This window comes from Ptychodera flava, chromosome 3 (genome assembly GCF_041260155.1).
Source record: "Ptychodera flava strain L36383 chromosome 3, AS_Pfla_20210202, whole genome shotgun sequence".
Classification (NCBI taxonomy): Eukaryota; Metazoa; Hemichordata; class Enteropneusta; family Ptychoderidae; genus Ptychodera; species Ptychodera flava.
In genome coordinates, this window is record NC_091930.1 from 3226124 (window position 1) to 3243812 (window position 17689).

Below are 17689 nucleotides of genomic sequence, written 5' to 3' on the forward strand. Positions count from 1 at the left end.
TATTTCGTCATCGTACAATGCGAGCAAAAATTCGTCGACACACAACCACACAAAGCATCGTGATCGACAAAAACACGCCGAAAATTTGAAGAAGCGGTGGTGTTTTACCTCAATATCTACTCCCCGAGCACAGAACGTCCAGATGCATCAGGTTGCAGCTCCAAATCGCCAAAAATTGTCTTACTTTTCCGCAAAAACTGGTAAATTTCGACAATTTTTGCGTTTTCTGTTGGCGATGCAATGAACACTAAAAAAGGTGAATGAGCAGATGCCCTTGTAAAACGAGTAATGTGATTGGCCAAACGCTTGTCACATGGTCTACCTCTTTTCGATCCATCTGATGATTGGTCCAAATTTTACTGACGTGATCACGTGGAGTGTTTATTCAGTTTTTTCTCTTGGACACGCCCCTCATTCCAGGATTTGCCTAGATCATTTTCATTAGATACCTTTTCAGCTGAAATTTTCATCTTGAAATATTTTTCCTACAAGTTTCAGCTGGTGCAACTTGTGGATCCGATGTAAAGATTAATTCTGTGTATTTTTTGCGAAAATTGCATCGGTGTTGAAATTGCTAGGCAATTTTTTCGACCACCGTACGGCGGGATACAACACGTCATTGTGACCGACGGCACAAACAGTATTTAGTATTCTGGCCAATGAGGACGAAGCGTACGACTGACGATCTAAAATTATCCTGGTTGCCTAGGCCATGAGCCAGTTTACTACGCGCAGGGCCGCACTACTGAAGAAATACCGCTGTTCACAAATCGCTTCGCTGAAATGATTTTAGTCATATAATAGATCTTTTAACACTGTCTACACGCAGTGCAGTTCTCCGCTCTGCAGAAAATAAACACTGTTACCGGCATCTGGCAACGTCACGCCAGACGTCGGCATGCAGTTAGCGCATGGTTATTTTTGGCGACACACAAATATGATGTCAGACTAACAAATAGATACCTAGGTTGCTTATTCAATTAGCATGCAAGAGTGACAGCCGAGCGAACGCAAACAATTTCTTTGGCTAGCGACTGCAAGGCTCCCTAATAAACATGGCCACGCCCATCGTGGGCCGGCCTACCCATGGCCACAACAAAACCGTGTTGTGCCAACTGGGCAACAACACGCGCGTTGCTTGCCCTATGGGATTCTGCTCACTGGCGCATGGCTGGCACATATTTTATCAAATAGCGCACTAACTTCTCGGTCGATTCTTGGTCGTGTATTATGTTTTTCACAACACTGTTCTGTCACTTTGCGTATTTTTAAAAGCCAATGTGGATTTATTTTATTAATTATCTACTGAAAAATATTTACAAACACACTGATTACAGCTCAAATAAATTTAATGCATTCAAGATAATTTATGGTAGCTACCTCAATGTAGCGTATGCTAAAACATTTTTTCACTACCAAGTAATCAGCCACCATTGATAAGGTTGTGGTAAATTGAGATACGATTTGCGAATTGCAGACACTTCGTGCCAAAAATATAATTTTATTAGTCGACACTGCACGGTCATCATGATTTCCTACCGATATTGACAATTTGTCCCAGTTGTCAACGCATTGTTATCGTAATTTAATATCATTGTTTAAACTGTAATAGCTTATGAATGTTTATATTATTTTTTACTGATAAAGAACCGTCCCACATTTTTGCAATTGTTTGTGATGTTCGCCTGTTTGCGCACTACTCACCATAGCACGCAAAAATTTGAACTTCCGGTTTGAACCTCTACCACGCATGACAGTGCCCAGATATCGCCTGGCGTGCTGGTCTGTGATGCACGCATCACGGATAGTTCCATGTGGTACTATGAGAATATAAAGACAAAAACATTCCCTTTTGAATAGAATAAAGTTCCAGTAAGGAACTGGTCAGTTTTATTCATCGGGGGGGGGGGGCGGTTCACCCTGTATTTGACTTTACAGTCCATAGGTTTTGTAAAGACAGTGATAGCTACCTTTGTAGAGCTGCTGAAACTGTTATTGAAAGGTAACAGGGACAAGCTAGGTAGCAAAATTCATATGAAATTCATTAGAAGCCAGTACAAGGATAACTATGAAAGGACGCTTTCAGAGATGTGAAATAATGCATCGTCCATGAAAATAAACTTTTATACCTAGATTATCATGAAAATACAGAGTTAAACTGGTCTTGTCTTAGTTCTACCGTCAATAAGGGAGAGCAGCTGTAATTTATGACAAAACAAGTACAACTTCTCCGTTTGTTTGTTTTTGTTTGTTTTTTGTTTGTTTTTTTTTATTGTTCTGTAATATCAATCTCAGTGTTTCCTACTCTTGAACCTTTTCATCTCAACTTTCCTCTGTAAAGGTCCATCATGATGGTGAAGGGGTTAAATGTATAGCTGCGAATTTTATGTATCATTTTCATGGTTTTATTTTCAAACCAAAGTTGGTTCGTGTAAATGCGCTAACTGAAGGACGTGTATCGAAATATCACTGTTTGCTGATTTGGACCTAGCTTATGCGTCACGTAATAAACGGGTGCCGCACTCATAAGATGGCGCCCCCATTGAAAAGTACAAAAAATGCAGTATTTCCTACACTCACAAACAAGCATGATGCAATTTACTTGCAACAACACACGATGGCCAACATTTTGTTGTTGTAATCTTTATTTTCTCTATCACATGATTAATTTTTGAAATTTAAGGCGGGAAATCTAAAATGATGTAGTTAAAACGTTTGAATTCGCATGCTACTTTCCAGTGTTATACAATTTTCAGTCTTTAATGCATCTTATTCAAAGAAAACTCTTTGAAAATTGAGGATATTTTGAAATCGGTTTGCTACACATTCGCGGCTATTGTGGCTTTAAGCTTGTTGAAATGGCCTGCACATGTATAGACAAAAGGTGAATTTTCAGTTCAATCAAAATTATTGTCCTATACAATTTATGTACCTTGAATGACACTGATTATTGAACATTTTTATTTCTATTTTAAAGCATATGTATGCTATGTTGACAAATTGAAATCTGGGCATTTCTGTCGTTAATGAACAGAATAAAAATCATGAAAAAAAAAATTCAAAAGATGAAGCTACTGTTGAGCTTTACTCACGAATGAGGAAAGTCAAACATTCAGTTTGCAAAGCCTGGGCTCATTAACACTTAACATGATACATGTTGCCCATGATCAGCAAACGTTATCATGACGTCGACCTGAATCGATCTTGGTCTACGTCTACTTTGGAATACGCAAACCGTTAGTACAATTACACAAGTATATTTGGTATGTCTGTTTGCCTAGCCTGTCTGTCTGTCTATGTATGTATGTATGTATGTATGTATGTATGTACGTATGTATGTATGTATGTATGTATGTATGTATGTATGTATGTATGTATGTATGTATGTGTCTGTGCGTGAGAATGCGTATATGTTGAGTTGGTCCAAATGCGAGACTCTGTTGCATAATATTCTTCAGTGTAGACGGTACAACATGTGTATACGCGTATGGTATTCATTTCCATACGCCAAAATGTTCAGTTCTCGTGACGCCACACTTCAACGATCGCCGGACGGATAAAATGCGCGTTTTACGTCATTAGGGGAGTGAGAGAGCAGATCGCGTTCCTTTTTACGCCGATATGTCGACAAATCGACCATTTCTTGCAGTTGTGGAATCGAGTAAAGTGACCTTATGAAATGTCACGCGTTTCTTAAAATCTGGAAAGAGCGCCTGTGGGAGAATTCTTAAAACGGTGAAAGGTACTCGTGTGAATGTCACGGAGGTAGTATTGGTGAGTTGTCCGCTGTATGGCCTTCCATGCCCGGAAGGGGTACATATAGCTGATCCAGTAAAGTGCCAGCTATTGACATTTTTGATAAAATGAAATACAATTATTTTTAAAGAAGAAGAGCTAAGCGACAAATAATATCTCTCTCTCTCTCTCTCTCTCTCTCTCTCTCTCTCTCTCTCTCTCCAAAACCTTTGCCCGGGACTTCGGTATCTGTCTAGGCTGCTGACGTCGAGCAGTGGATGCATCTCCTCAATTTATGTTCCACATTTGCATACCACCCGCATTTGGATCCAATATACACATTGTCTGTTATTAAAATAATCAATGCCAGTCCGGACATATCACAATGCCCACGCAGTTAATGCCATTGTATGCTAATTATTAATCTGGCGTGTGACATCACCGTCAGCTTGAACTACCCATGACTTAGCAAGTCTGCAAAGGTGAGAGCTAGGGCCGACCACGTGATAAGGAAGTATTATGTTATAAGTCAACACGAATATCTATAGCATCCGTCTTATAGGGGTGCTATTTGATTCCCTGTGGTGACGATTGTTTCTTAAAAGAAATTACTAATTATCGGCAGGTGAAAATGATTAGTAACAATTTGATCCTGTAATGGCTTAAGCAAAATTCCAACAAACAGAAGTAAGTATTATTCCAACAAACAGAAGTAAGAAAATTGTCGCTAATGAGCCAAAGTCAGCAGCACACTGGGAAATCTGATTCCCGTTTTAAAGTCAAATACTTAAGAAACGCCACAGATTCCTCACACTGAAGACATACTGATAATTAGGAGTGGACCATTTGATGAGTTGGGAGTCTGGAATATCGACCGGGGAGCAGTATTTTTCTCCCGTTTTCGTATGGTTCTCTTTCTGACTTAGCCAATTCTGGCAACATTTTGTTTTACTTTCCCCCTCAGATGATTTTTCATCCCCACGCGCATGCGCACAGTACCTTAGATTTCCGATAATTCATTATGATTTGTATCTTCGAAGATTCCTTAGTGAAGTCTATAGACTAGATGTAAAAGTTCTGTTAAACACACTATTCTTACCAATTCTCACTTTAAATGATTTCGAAAATCATGCATGATTGAGAGAGGAGATAGCATTTTTGTAAAAGTTTCCACTGATTGTGTCTTCAACCTTACAGAATAATGTAATGAAGAACAGGGAGACTAGTTGCATCCGCTTTGTGAAATAAAAGGATATTGATTTTTTCCAATGTAAATGACAAAAGAAATTTACATGCTAATTTTTCTCGGAGAATGACCTCTTCAGTTCGTCATAACATGCTGCTCAAAAGTATGGCATTTATTGTACCTAAAGAATGTAACTTTTTATGATTATTTAACGGTTATTTGGAAACTTTCACTGAAATATCTAATCCATGCTTTCACTGGACATTATTTAAAAATTATTCTGATGCTGCATATTATCATTGCTTATCTGAAACAGTTATTACGAAGTAACCTTCAATGATATAAAAATCAAAAAGTTTGCTTGAAGTTTTCAAGATATTTGAAATTCAAAATGGCTGTCATCCCTGTGTTAAGTCTATGCGAAAAATGAAATTTTCAATTTTGGAAAAACTAAGATGGTAAAAATTTTTCTTTCTTCAAGAAAAATTGAAAAAAATGGGCACATATAAAACAATAGGACAAGTATGGGTTAGGAAAATACAATTAAATCAGATGTTATGAAAATGAGTGAAGGAAGGGCGCCCCGAAAACAAAAATAATGATTGAATGATTGCAAGTAGCTGTCGGTGCATTGTTATTTTATGTTTCCTTGCAATGTTTTATGTGTTTTCACAGTCATTTTTGGCTGTTTTTATTCAAAGACAATCTCTTTGGAATTTTCCCCAAAAATATGCCTTACCCCCTCCCTCTCTGAATGACAAACGGTCCACATCGTATGTATATCAGTCAGTCCAGAATCAGATTTGCCTACTTGATTGACAGCTCGCCCAGTTAAGGGGGCAAATTCTGTTGAGTCTAGCTTGTCGCCCCCCCCCCCCCCATGCGATAGATTTCAGAATATTTGAAATAGTCAGCCGACGTCTGAAATTTACACCCCACATTCCTTGCAATAAGTACGACCGGTGATTTAGTTTTGAAGCTCTAGAAAATCAAATTTCAACAATCTCACATTCTATGATAACAAACGATAATCCATGGTTCACCCCCACCCAAGCCGCCATTGCAAACTTGCAATACCTTGCACATGGTCACAGAGTAATATCATAGACAGAGTGGCAACAGCTATTGTTTAAGGCGTGAAGCGGTTACGTAAGCAATCCATGTTTGCCTCGCCTCACGAAGCTCTTGGCTCTCTTTTCCGAAGAGTGCCGACCATGCACCCTTCGGTAATTTTCGGATTTCACCAATTGTTAAGCGAAAGTATGTTCGACAAAGCTTGTGTTGTAGTTGTCGTGTGGTGCTGATCGGAATTGATGTGCTGGCGAAAACGCGAGTGTTTTGAGCTTCAGGAAAGTGGGTTTTACCGTTTTAAAAATTCCTCTCATATTTTCATGAATATATAATGAGTGTGTTTGAACCAAATTTGAAAGTCTTTTATCGATACTGTCTGGTTTTACTCAATGGTTTACGGTCAGTCACACCGTCTTTTACACGTGCGCCAAGAAAGGACATGTTTATGAAACTGCTGGCGTGTTATGTTTTGATTGGCGTGAGGCAGTGTTTCTGGCCTGAGAGCTCACAAAGTAACTATGGTTGCTACGAGACTGGCAGTACGATGCCATCTCGTCGTATGTTTCGCATAATCTCGTGTAATTATCAACCACAAACCAAGCCTCCGAAAAGTTTAACACCTTTGAAGCTCATTTTAATATGAAAAGCCAATAGTCTACCGAGACGACCATGGAACAAAAGGCATGCAAGTGTTGCCACTCTGTCCATGATATTACTCTGTGACATGGTATAAGCACACAGTAATGCAGCTTCAGTGGAGGTATACACAAGCGAGTCTCGCAAGTTTTGCATGTACCTTCATGGTTTTGGCAATAGCGTGCAGACCGCCTCTAATTAAAATGCACAGTCGAATACATGTGCCTATTTACTCGTGATTCTAGGAGTTACAGAGTTGCTTCTAGCAAAGTGTATTCACAACTAATTCTGCTGGTATGTGCGAGAGATAATCACCAGAGGAGAGCAGCCGTAGCTGCAGCATTTGTGGGAACTTCAGATCTTGTCTGTGGACTGACGCCACTCAGTGTTCTCGGTTATGATAGGAGGATAGTAAACTTGTGAACCGAATAGGGTATTTGTTTGAATATTGGTTTTATGACATTTGCAGGCATTTTTACTTTCGCCTTATTTTCAGTCACCTTATAATATTTATTCTGAATATATTTGAAGATGCAAGTTTCGTAGGATGGCGAAATCGGAACACCCTCACCAATCTCCACCACCGTACGAAATCTTTGAAACTATTCACATGGCTGGCTAGACTCAACACCCTTCTCCATCATATGTGAAGACAATTTCACCATCAATAAGAACGATAATGTCACGATGGTTGAATCATCGTGCCCAGAACCTGGGTTTGATGTTGCCCAGAGGGGTTCATGAGTGGATGCAAGCAGCGCCCCCACTGACCACTTTTAATATATTTCAATAAACATAATATATGTGCATATCAGAGACAGAAACATTTTCATTTATTTCATATGCATTGTAACTATATCGCTGGTCTTTAGTTAATCTAAAACCTTATGGGCAAAGTTTTGCCACCACGCTTACTAGGTTATCAAGCTGACTCGCTTAAAATAATTAGATAAAGGTACATCAATTTGTAAATCAGGGCCCGGTTGTGATATTATATCAGATTCACTATGGACCGTATACAAAGAATAGTCACTAAATATATTTGTATTTCCGGTATTGCGAGCATAAGAAAAGCTTACGGTCCCAAAAATTGCATGTTTTACAATACAGTAAAAGTCTTTCAAAATATGTGGAATTTTGGAGAAGACTTCCTCATTGGGTGACCCATTCATCCGTTTCTCGAAGGCCCGTGCCACATATTCGCCTTTTGCCGCCTCCATGTCGTCAGTCACTGTTCATTTATTGTTGGAACTAGCCAGGAGCGTCTGCCGTATTATTCGCAGAATGATATACTAGTAATGCATTTAATTTATACAAACGACGTGATGAATTTCTTCTAAAAATAACATCGACCTATAGCAGCTGATATCGCCACTATTATCACGACGCCTTTGTCCGCTCACAGATTTATCCATTGTTTCGAAAGGTAAATCTAGTATTGTTTTTAGCTTTTATCGATTGTTTCCAAAGGTACTGACCCCGCATTGATATTTTATGATTTCTTTCTTCTTCTTCCCAGGGTCAATTCATTGAGGTAGTAAGCGCCTCAAAATAAAAGTCGCCGACTTTTTGCTCAAACTTTTCTAAAGGATACTTGCAGCTATTCCTTTCCGGAATCATAGTCGATAAGAAATATCAGGAGTCATTGCTTGCAAAATATTACACCAGAGGAAAAAATACCCGATATTTACCGATATTTACCGACTCTTGACCTTCAAAACATTGGCCGTCCTGGGGATAATTCTATATGGGGAAGAAATCAAAATTTTCGATTTTCACAAATTAATTACTCTATGAACTTCAAAATGGGCCCACGCAACTAATAGACCACACTACTGTAAAAGTTTGAGAGTCCGAATATCTGTCCCGGAGGTGCATTCTGACCTACATAGATACGGCACCCATATTTTTCATTTTCTCATCGTTTGGACTTTTTTCACTCTAACCGAACATCGCTGAGCTACAGTAATAGGATCATGACAAGTTGAAGCTTATAGGGGCAACCGGCAAAGCTTTGCCATCCCTGCAAAAAGCTGATTAATTTCTAAGCGATATCTGATGGGGACGACGAGCATTCGTTTTAATAGCACTTGGGGCGGAGAACGGGCGTGCTTACAGCTCTTCTATTTTTATATGCGGATGAGGGAAACTTTAATATTTTCATACTCTTATTCAGCGAGTGGAGCCGTAGTAGGTTGTAGAGAGAGTGTGTCTTTCATGAATAGAGAGTGTGTTTCATGTATCACTATCTGAATGATTCAGCGGTGAGAGAGTTTGAAAGGGCATCGACCGAGAGGGAAAATTTTCTGATTTAGAGCGGGAGGGGAACGTAGTGTACGGGAGGGGAACTTTTAAATATCGAACTAGGGAGGTTGACTGAAAGCACCCCCCCCCCCCTCTCCATTTTCTTCAAACAAGAATGGCGTATTTTGGATGGGAATAATTTGAATAGTTAGAATAAAACGCGTCACGTAAAACGCATCTGATGACAATTTTTGATTTTGAAACTCGACTGGTCGGCTGCCAACCGACTTTACCCTATAGTCATACATTGCATTGTGGTGGTGCAAGCTACCGGAGCCTCGTATATCGCCTGTTGGCAGAGAAAACAATATCATGCATACACAATCAACACCCCCCCCCCCCGTTACAATATTTGTATGTATACTGTTCTTTTTACATCAGTAACTTTTCTAACTCAACACAAACACAAACAAAACACGTTGGCGGACAAATATACCGTAGGCACCTTAGCCCCCTCGCCCTGCAACCATGATTAAATCACAGGCGACCCAATAGGTTCTGAGTTTTTCACACTGTTTTTCTCTATCATTTTATCTTCTTTCTTCATGCTCTGAATGATCGGAATAAATAAAATAAATGGTTATATAACCTAACCTAGCCTCTGTGACTCTTTATTTATTTTACACTCCATTACAAGGACGTATATCTCTCATACACACATGCTGTAATTAATTAGTCAACACAACTAATTATGCTAATCCGTGGACTTATCAGGGATTTTACGGGTTGGTCAACATCGCGAAAGATAGGAATGGTTACTAAAACCCCTTTCCACTATCTTTCCGATGTTGACCACCTCTGATAAGTCCACGGATTAGCATAATTAGTTGTGTTGACTAATTAATTACAGCATGTGTGTATGAGAGATATACGTCCTTGTAATGGAGTGTAAAATAAATAAAGAGTCACAGAGGCTAGGTTAGGTTTGTAAACCATTTATTTTATTTATTCCGATCATTCAGAGCATGAAGAAAGAAGATAAAATGATAGAGAAAACAGTGTGAAAACTCAGAACCTATTGGGTCGCCTGTGATTAAATATGATAACACACAACACCGGACTTCATGGTCAGCGCGGTGACCTTTGACCGTGTACGTCGACTACCGTACAGGGCAGACAGACCACTTGTCATAAAATATGCCTAGCGGCCTTCGATGTATTTGGCTAACACGTCGAGTTTTATCGATAACAATTAATACTGGGCGTGACTCAGATAAAAAGTTGATATGCAAATATCGGATTTCGAAGGCCTCTTTGCCCTTACCAAAGAGCCTTATTCGTACAAAAGTGTATACTCTCTCTCTCTCTCTCTCTCTCTCTCTCTCTCTCTCTCTCTCTCGTTATCGCAGTCGTCAAAATGTTTTCGGACCCTCGACCTCGTAGAAGCTGAAATCGCTGACATTGTCATTTGATGAAAGCCCCACTTACACGGTTTCCATTCACTTTAATAATTTACTGTTATTATTTTACAGATTTATTTTTAAAACGTATCACTTCGTATAAATCAATTTTCCGATAATAAACTATGCCGTCAGTTTATGCAAAATGGGTGAAGAGTACTGTGTTATTAGGCATTTTTCGGTCTGTTCTCAAGAGCGAACTCGAAGCACGGTCCCTCCACAAGAGGGACCGTGCTCGAACTATATCAGACGTGATGCTATTCAAGAGTGTCGCTTCTAGGACATTACCAAGGCTGCAGCTAATTTTTTTCTATCCAATCAACGCGCCCGTTTCATTATCTCTTGTTCGCGGCCGCATGAAGGTACGCCGATCGATATACGGTCAAAGCAACCCGTACCCGGGGTCTGAAAAATAAGCCAGTCAATCATGCATTTGTTTTCTACGTAACATCACGTGACCTACTCTTTCGTCATTCATCGCACCGCTGCACGACCTGGTGACTGACTGCAGGACACCTGTTCTATGTGCTTCGCGGAGCTGCCAATGACGCCGCATAGTTCCATGGCGGTTGCCCGTGGTGACAAATGACGCCACCACTCGTGGAACGTATCAACACAACACCGCGTAATATGCAAACACTGCCCCTGCAAGAACCCTAAACAGATAAGCTGTCCGCGGGAGATTTTCCACAAGAAGGACCAAAGTTTCCTAAACATTGATCGGTAACAACCGCAGAAAAGGGGCAGGGATTAAGAAATATGAGTGCCGGGTCAGATGAGTTAGCTTTCCGCTCCATGATACGAGCCTCGGGTCTCGGCGAGGTGTGGACACACGGTACAGACGACGTGAAGTTCAGCCAGTACGGGTGGCGATGCCCACCACAAGAGGGACGCTTACAAACCGGCCACCTTGATCGGCAACTGGAACGAGAAGAACTTCGACATTGAACGACTGAAAGTTCCCAAACGACTGCCGTCCCAGGTAAGCCGGTGTGTTTACTCGCAAAAGGTCTGCAAATTGATTACAGACGTGGAAAACATAATAATGTTATAGACCTGGGTATTTAATAGTCTGCCAACTTTACTGACTGTTGGCTCATACAGCTGTACAGCGGTATATGATCAGGGTGATCGGATTGTAATCTGTAAACAAATAACCCCACCAAAACGCCGTCACAATATTTTCGTGCGTAGACACGAAACAAGTGTAACAGGCTTCGCCTGCACACGGTCCCTCACCACGGCCTGCAATGAATCACCAAGCTCCCCAATGACATGGCTAGCGCAGTCGACATCAAATTGTGACGCGTAAACGTTATCATCAAAGATAAGAAATGACAATATGTCGGTCTGATAGCTGGCCTTGTTCACAGGTTAGGGTGTCATTGTAATTATGTAACGTCCCCTGAAGACCACACTGATAATTCAACATTCTGCTTATAAGGCATTGGAGTTCTGTTGAAGTCGGCTGTAAATGACTTATAAACACATTGGCACGGAGATTGAGACAAGGTGCGCTGGCTTCCTGTACCATGGAGGTAGCACATAAAATCAATTGTTTCCGAAGCGTCATCAAGTACAGGAAAAAGAATTATGACAGATTATCGGCGTTATCTCAGCCGTTTGCTGAAAAACAATCTCCTCTGTGAAAACAGGGCGCTTAGGCCTAAGTGCTTCAGTGACGAAACAATCGTATGTGAATCCAACAGGTGTCCGCCATTTTGAAATACAAGTAGATACTGCGTCAAGTTTAGTGGCCGCTGTGTTTTGGCTTCCGCGTTACGCATTTTTTTTAACAGCGGCGGGTGTAACAATGCTCCACCGTCTCAAATATGTTTCGTTGTTTCAAATGTCGTTACGATATTGCACGCACACAGGCGTATCACGGAGCATTAGTTACTATAGAGAATTTGTTTACGAAACTGCAGATTGTAATCGAAATAAAATATACGAACTCAATTACTCCAGAGGGCGCTCAGTGCCACCCTCGATCACCGTTCACAGTGTCGCGTGTGCACTGTGTGTAGTTGGAAAATAGCTGGGTTACACCATAGAAAAACGTTTTTTCTTGAGGGTCTGTGGTTACACACACACTTCTTAAAAACGAAACTATCTATCACTGTGTTTAAAAGGTTATAATTGTCGACTGCCGAGAAATTTATCCGTCTCACATTCAGTTCAGCCCCAAGACTCCGAAAATAATGCACTGCATGGCAATCAGCTAGTTTCTCACTAGATTTTCAAGGGTAGCTACCAAAGCTTTTTTTCTGGAAAAATGTTTAAGCTATAAAGCACACCCAGCGATGGTATACTACTCGATTTTGACCAGTTCACGACATATATGCACGAGCGATAGCCGCGAGTGCATATATGGAGTGAACTGGTCAAAATCGAGTGGTGTACCTTCGCTGGGTGTGATTTATTGCTATTATATCATAATAGTATATTGAAATTCTGGCATAGAACGTCACGAAAAGGATTTGGCTCTTGCCGAGAGCTCGCGCGTGTGCCAGCCGTGGTATATCGCGAGTACACCACCGCTCTTTTCGCGTCTCGACCAATCAGATCGCTGCACACAGATCGCTGTATACTTGTATGATATTTGAAATTATATAATATCTGTACATTGATTGCTCAAATATAGCCATCTGATAGGTCGAGACCTGAAAATAAGCTTGCTATATTTGCTATAAAGCATAGTTGGAATACATGCGAGCTCTTAGCCACAGGAAACAATCCTCTTTTTGACGTTTCACGCCGAGAATTTCAGTTTACTTTTATGATATACTAGCAATAAATCGCTTTACCAACGGGGTATACTACTCGGTTTTGACCAGTTTACTCCATTACATACACTCGCGCTCTATGTTCGAGCATATCTTGTTGCAAGGTGGTCAAATTCTCATGGTATACCAGTTGGTGGGGTGGTTTGCACTTTCTCAAAATCAATGATATCCTTTACATTTTTCTCTCTACTCAGTATGAACACTACTTTGAGACAACACAAGGTGCAAGTTACAATAAAGAGCCAGCCAAGGTTCCAGAAGTTTTAAAACACCTAGAAGGTAAAGTTCGGTATTTTATTCAGATTTTGTGGCAGCGAACAATTTTATATGGCATGAAGTTGTTAACATAACAATGAAATTTCATCGCTTCTTCTCTACAGTTATATATAAACATAATTGTACGAAATGTGTATATATTAACATAGACTATTAATACAGTAATATATCAATAGAGCTCTAGTAATTTATCAATCCATTAACATGGCTCGGTTGCAGGCGTGACTAATCATTGCAACGCCGATGGTAAATACAACTGAGATAAGCTTATTTCAATGGGAAAAATTGAATAAGTAAAAAGCACACTGTTCCTAATATAGCGGACAAACAGACAGACAGACGATAAGACATGACTGGTGTCACGCACAAAAACTAGGCCATAAACAGAGCACGGCTACAAGTTGATTTGATAAGTTGCCTGCTTGTTGTGATGAAAAGCGCGCATGCGCAAATAGCTCATGTAAGTTGCAAAATCGAATGTGGTGCCTCGCGTCAAATTTCCAATACAGACGGTCACCACTAGTCTTCTAAATCTTTTTCGGTTTTTTCTTCCTTCTTGCTCAGCCCGAGAGACTTTTGCATTCCCTGGACACCAGCCTGAACTAGACCACCCAAGCCTCAAAGCGGAGTATAATTCCTTCGAGACAACGTCGAGGGCAGGTTACATCGATCCTAAAAATTGGAAACTGCCCTCTCCGCAAACATCGGAAACGCAACTCCAATAAACGCCACCACAGACCATAGACCGCACAGTGACTTTGCCATCAACATAGTTCAACCACAAGACTTGGTACACGATTTCTGATTGGGTGCAAGGAACCTATGAACTTTGTGGGTGTTCTCTCGTAGAGAGGAATAGGAATGGGTCAAGGGGTTTGTGCATGAAATAGGTCGAAATTATGTCGACCTTCTTACCTCCTTCACCATCAGACCTCTTTGGATTATAGTAACATTGAATTTCTTAAGGACAGAATAAAGAATTTTTTTCTTTCAAGTTTTCGTTAAGTTTTCTGATCCAAGGCATTTGGGTCTCCACCAAAGCAGAGAAAAAAGTCGAAAATGAATGAACTGTACATTCAGTTTTTGGACGTGGCCTAACATCTACTGCAGAGTTATCAGAGTTATCAAGTTGGAAACAGTTCATCAAAGGATGCTAGGATTCTTCACTTACCCTTCCTCAACGCCATGTCACTTTCACTGAAGTACTTGTTTCCTATTTCGTGTATTTAAGTAGTTTTCATACAAAATTTATACTGTTGACACATCACACAAAAACTAAGTATCGCAAATTTTCAGTTCTAGTGGCAGAGTTGCCTATTTACACGCTGTATTACCATTTGAACCGTGCTACACTACACTGACAGTATTTTTGACTCTATAATACATCATTGTCTCAACGTAGACAAGTCTTTGGCAATATCATTGACTCACTCAACTTATCCCCTTCACCGCTATGGTTTGCCCCAAACCCGTTGTCATCATTCGTTAAAGTGGACCTGTTCACGTGCAATCGGGGGTGAACAGGTTATTACTTCCCTTACAGGATAAGTCAAAGCCCCGATAATTATGTATCGTATCCGTCCAACCAATAAAGCATTATTGAGCTGCGCTCACGCATGCGCACCGTCTTAGTGACAGTTTTAAATTAAAAAAAACAACGTTGGATATACTGTTGGATAATGTGACCAGTATTAAATCGTATAACTCTTCGAAACTAAAGAAACTACTCTTCATAGTCTGTCATTTGTGTGCGTGTTGAGATATGTGATATACGCTCGTATGTTTGCGCATATCATCATGACATGTAATGTGGTTGGCAAGCTTGTGTTACATCTTGGGAGGGTTTGGAAAGTTAGTGAGGTGACAACTGTAACAGATTTTTTAAATTGTATAAAACCTACGAATTCGCATAAATTAAAACTGAGCAACACCGTGGTCTTATTGAAAAAGTAAGCTTAATCTTACGATGTAAACTACTAAATCTGGAAAAAGAATCGCCTTTGTGTATCTCCATTCGTACTTTTCCTAATATTATATATACACACACACATACACACACACACCACACATGTATATATATATATATATATATATATATATATATATATATATATATATATATATATATATATATATATATATATATATATATGTATATATATATATATATATAATATATATATATATATATATATATATATATATATATATATATATATATATATATATATATATATATATATATAGTCTGAAGTAGTCATACAGTTTTAATTCACTTGGACGGAAATAAGTGGTGTGTAGTAACGTCATACAAATCATTATGTGTTCTCTAAGGTGGTGTCAGATGAATGATGAAGATATGACATCAGCAGGATTAGTTTATAACAATTATCATGTAGCAAAGAATGAACATCATCAAAAGCTCCATAAGTGTTCATCAGTTATTTACCAAGGCGACTGTTTCGGGGATTTGAAAATAATACAGTCAACTGCCTTGGCACCCCAAGCAGTACTGATCAGGTACCACCACACCTTATGTTATTCGGAGTCTGATGTCATGCATGATGTATTGAATTTTTCAAAAAGTAGAGGATATCTCGACATGGCTGTATTAAACTGTCTGACCATTTTATGTTGTTCTCCTCCTTGAGACAGCATCCTGTTGTACAGGCTGGCAACTTTCGGAAGAAAGTCTTCTATTAGAAGTGTTGCACGAGCAATGCGGAGATATTCTGACAATACAGTGCCATAAAAGATGTATGAAGGGATGTTACTTTCGCGATCTGGCATTCTCACTATGAAAAACTTGAAATAGTCGCGCTTGTAAAAGAGTTTATAGACAAAAAATCCATCCACTATTGATCTGTCCATTTCAAGAAATGTAGCATGTTGTCCAGTATGCTCACATTTCAACTTGACCTCTGTTACTATTCGTTTTTTCAAAGGGGACTTTGTTTGTTGAACTCGCCTTGGCCTGCTGGGAGGTACCTGGGGATCTTCTGTGTATTGACTGCATGAGACGTTCAGAGTTCGTTGGTCGTACCACAGAGACTTTATTTCTCTGTAGACAAACTTGACAGCTAGTTGCCATCGCCCAAGATACGATTCTCTCACAGTCTAAATGTCTTGGGTCCGCTGTGTTACTCTCTCGTAAGCAACTATCTTCAAACAACTATATCCGTTGTTTGGTTGACGGTGTTTTAACGTTATATTTAAGGCGTGGCTTTGATCATACGATAGACATGAATTAGAGATAAAATGATACATCCAATCATAAACATTAAATTGACATGTTACCATTAATCTTTAATTGACATGTTACCATTAATATGCAAACGTCATTGACTACCTTCATTTTTTCAAAATAAATATATTTTTTCTGTCATAAAAATTGTACATTGCTTGTTATATAGTATTAATTGTTCAAGAAGGAAAAAAAAATGTTATAGTTACAGTCATTGGTGTTGTTGTATTTATTGCCCTCTACAATCTTATAAAATATTACACAAGTATACTTTTCTAAAAGACAAAGAACTTTCGATAGTTACTAAATTTATGAATCATATAACTAAAATATGCAGGTAGTTATGAAACACATATATGCATCGTGGATAGCACTGCTTTTTGGCAATTGACTACCTTCATGATTCTTAATATAATTCAAATATATTCTTGTTTTCATCCAGACTTCCGTAAACATCCTCGTAAAACGTAATTAGCGTTATTGTGCCTTTGTCTCAAATATGGTTTGTATGCAAATCGACTTATAATTGAGATCTTGTTGTTTTAATTAATTATTTTACTGGTATCAATGACCGCTAGGTTCATTAACCTTTGTGTGGGATAAACCATCTCCGCAACACCTCCGCAGGATAAATTTGCCCATACGATCTACAAAACTTTCCACCATCATTTAGGGGACATATGTCATCGATGAATCGTGCGCATCCATGAAATTTCCGAGCACGAACTACATCGGTATGGATTAGCTTTGACATGAATCTATACTCATGTCCGTGTTTACCGTCCTAAGTATAAATTTGCTCAGAATGGCGATGGGTCAATACCAATAGGAATGCCTGTGGTTTGTAAAAGCACTCTGTTACCCATCTAGAAATAGTTTTCTACTATGAGATGTTCCATGGCAAATTTTAACGATGCTTGAGAAAAACAATAGGTTTGTTTATCTTTGCGACAAAATGCCTTAGAAGAAGAGAAATCAATACACCGTTTAGTTCCACCCTCAAGTACAAAGTCAACTACACCATACAACTCTTTCAGTAGATCCTTATGTT

The 17689-nt window shown here is 39.4% G+C and overlaps 1 long non-coding RNA gene across 1 annotated transcript; it reads left to right on the plus strand.

Annotated features, from left to right (window-relative positions):
* The first annotated feature begins 11064 nt into the window (after positions 1-11064).
* On the plus strand, positions 11065-14388 carry LOC139129431 (uncharacterized). The gene is made up of 3 exons (XR_011551574.1): positions 11065-11314; positions 13313-13397; positions 13959-14388. It is a non-coding gene; the product is annotated as an uncharacterized lncRNA (long non-coding RNA).
* The last annotated feature ends 3301 nt before the right edge of the window (positions 14389-17689 follow it).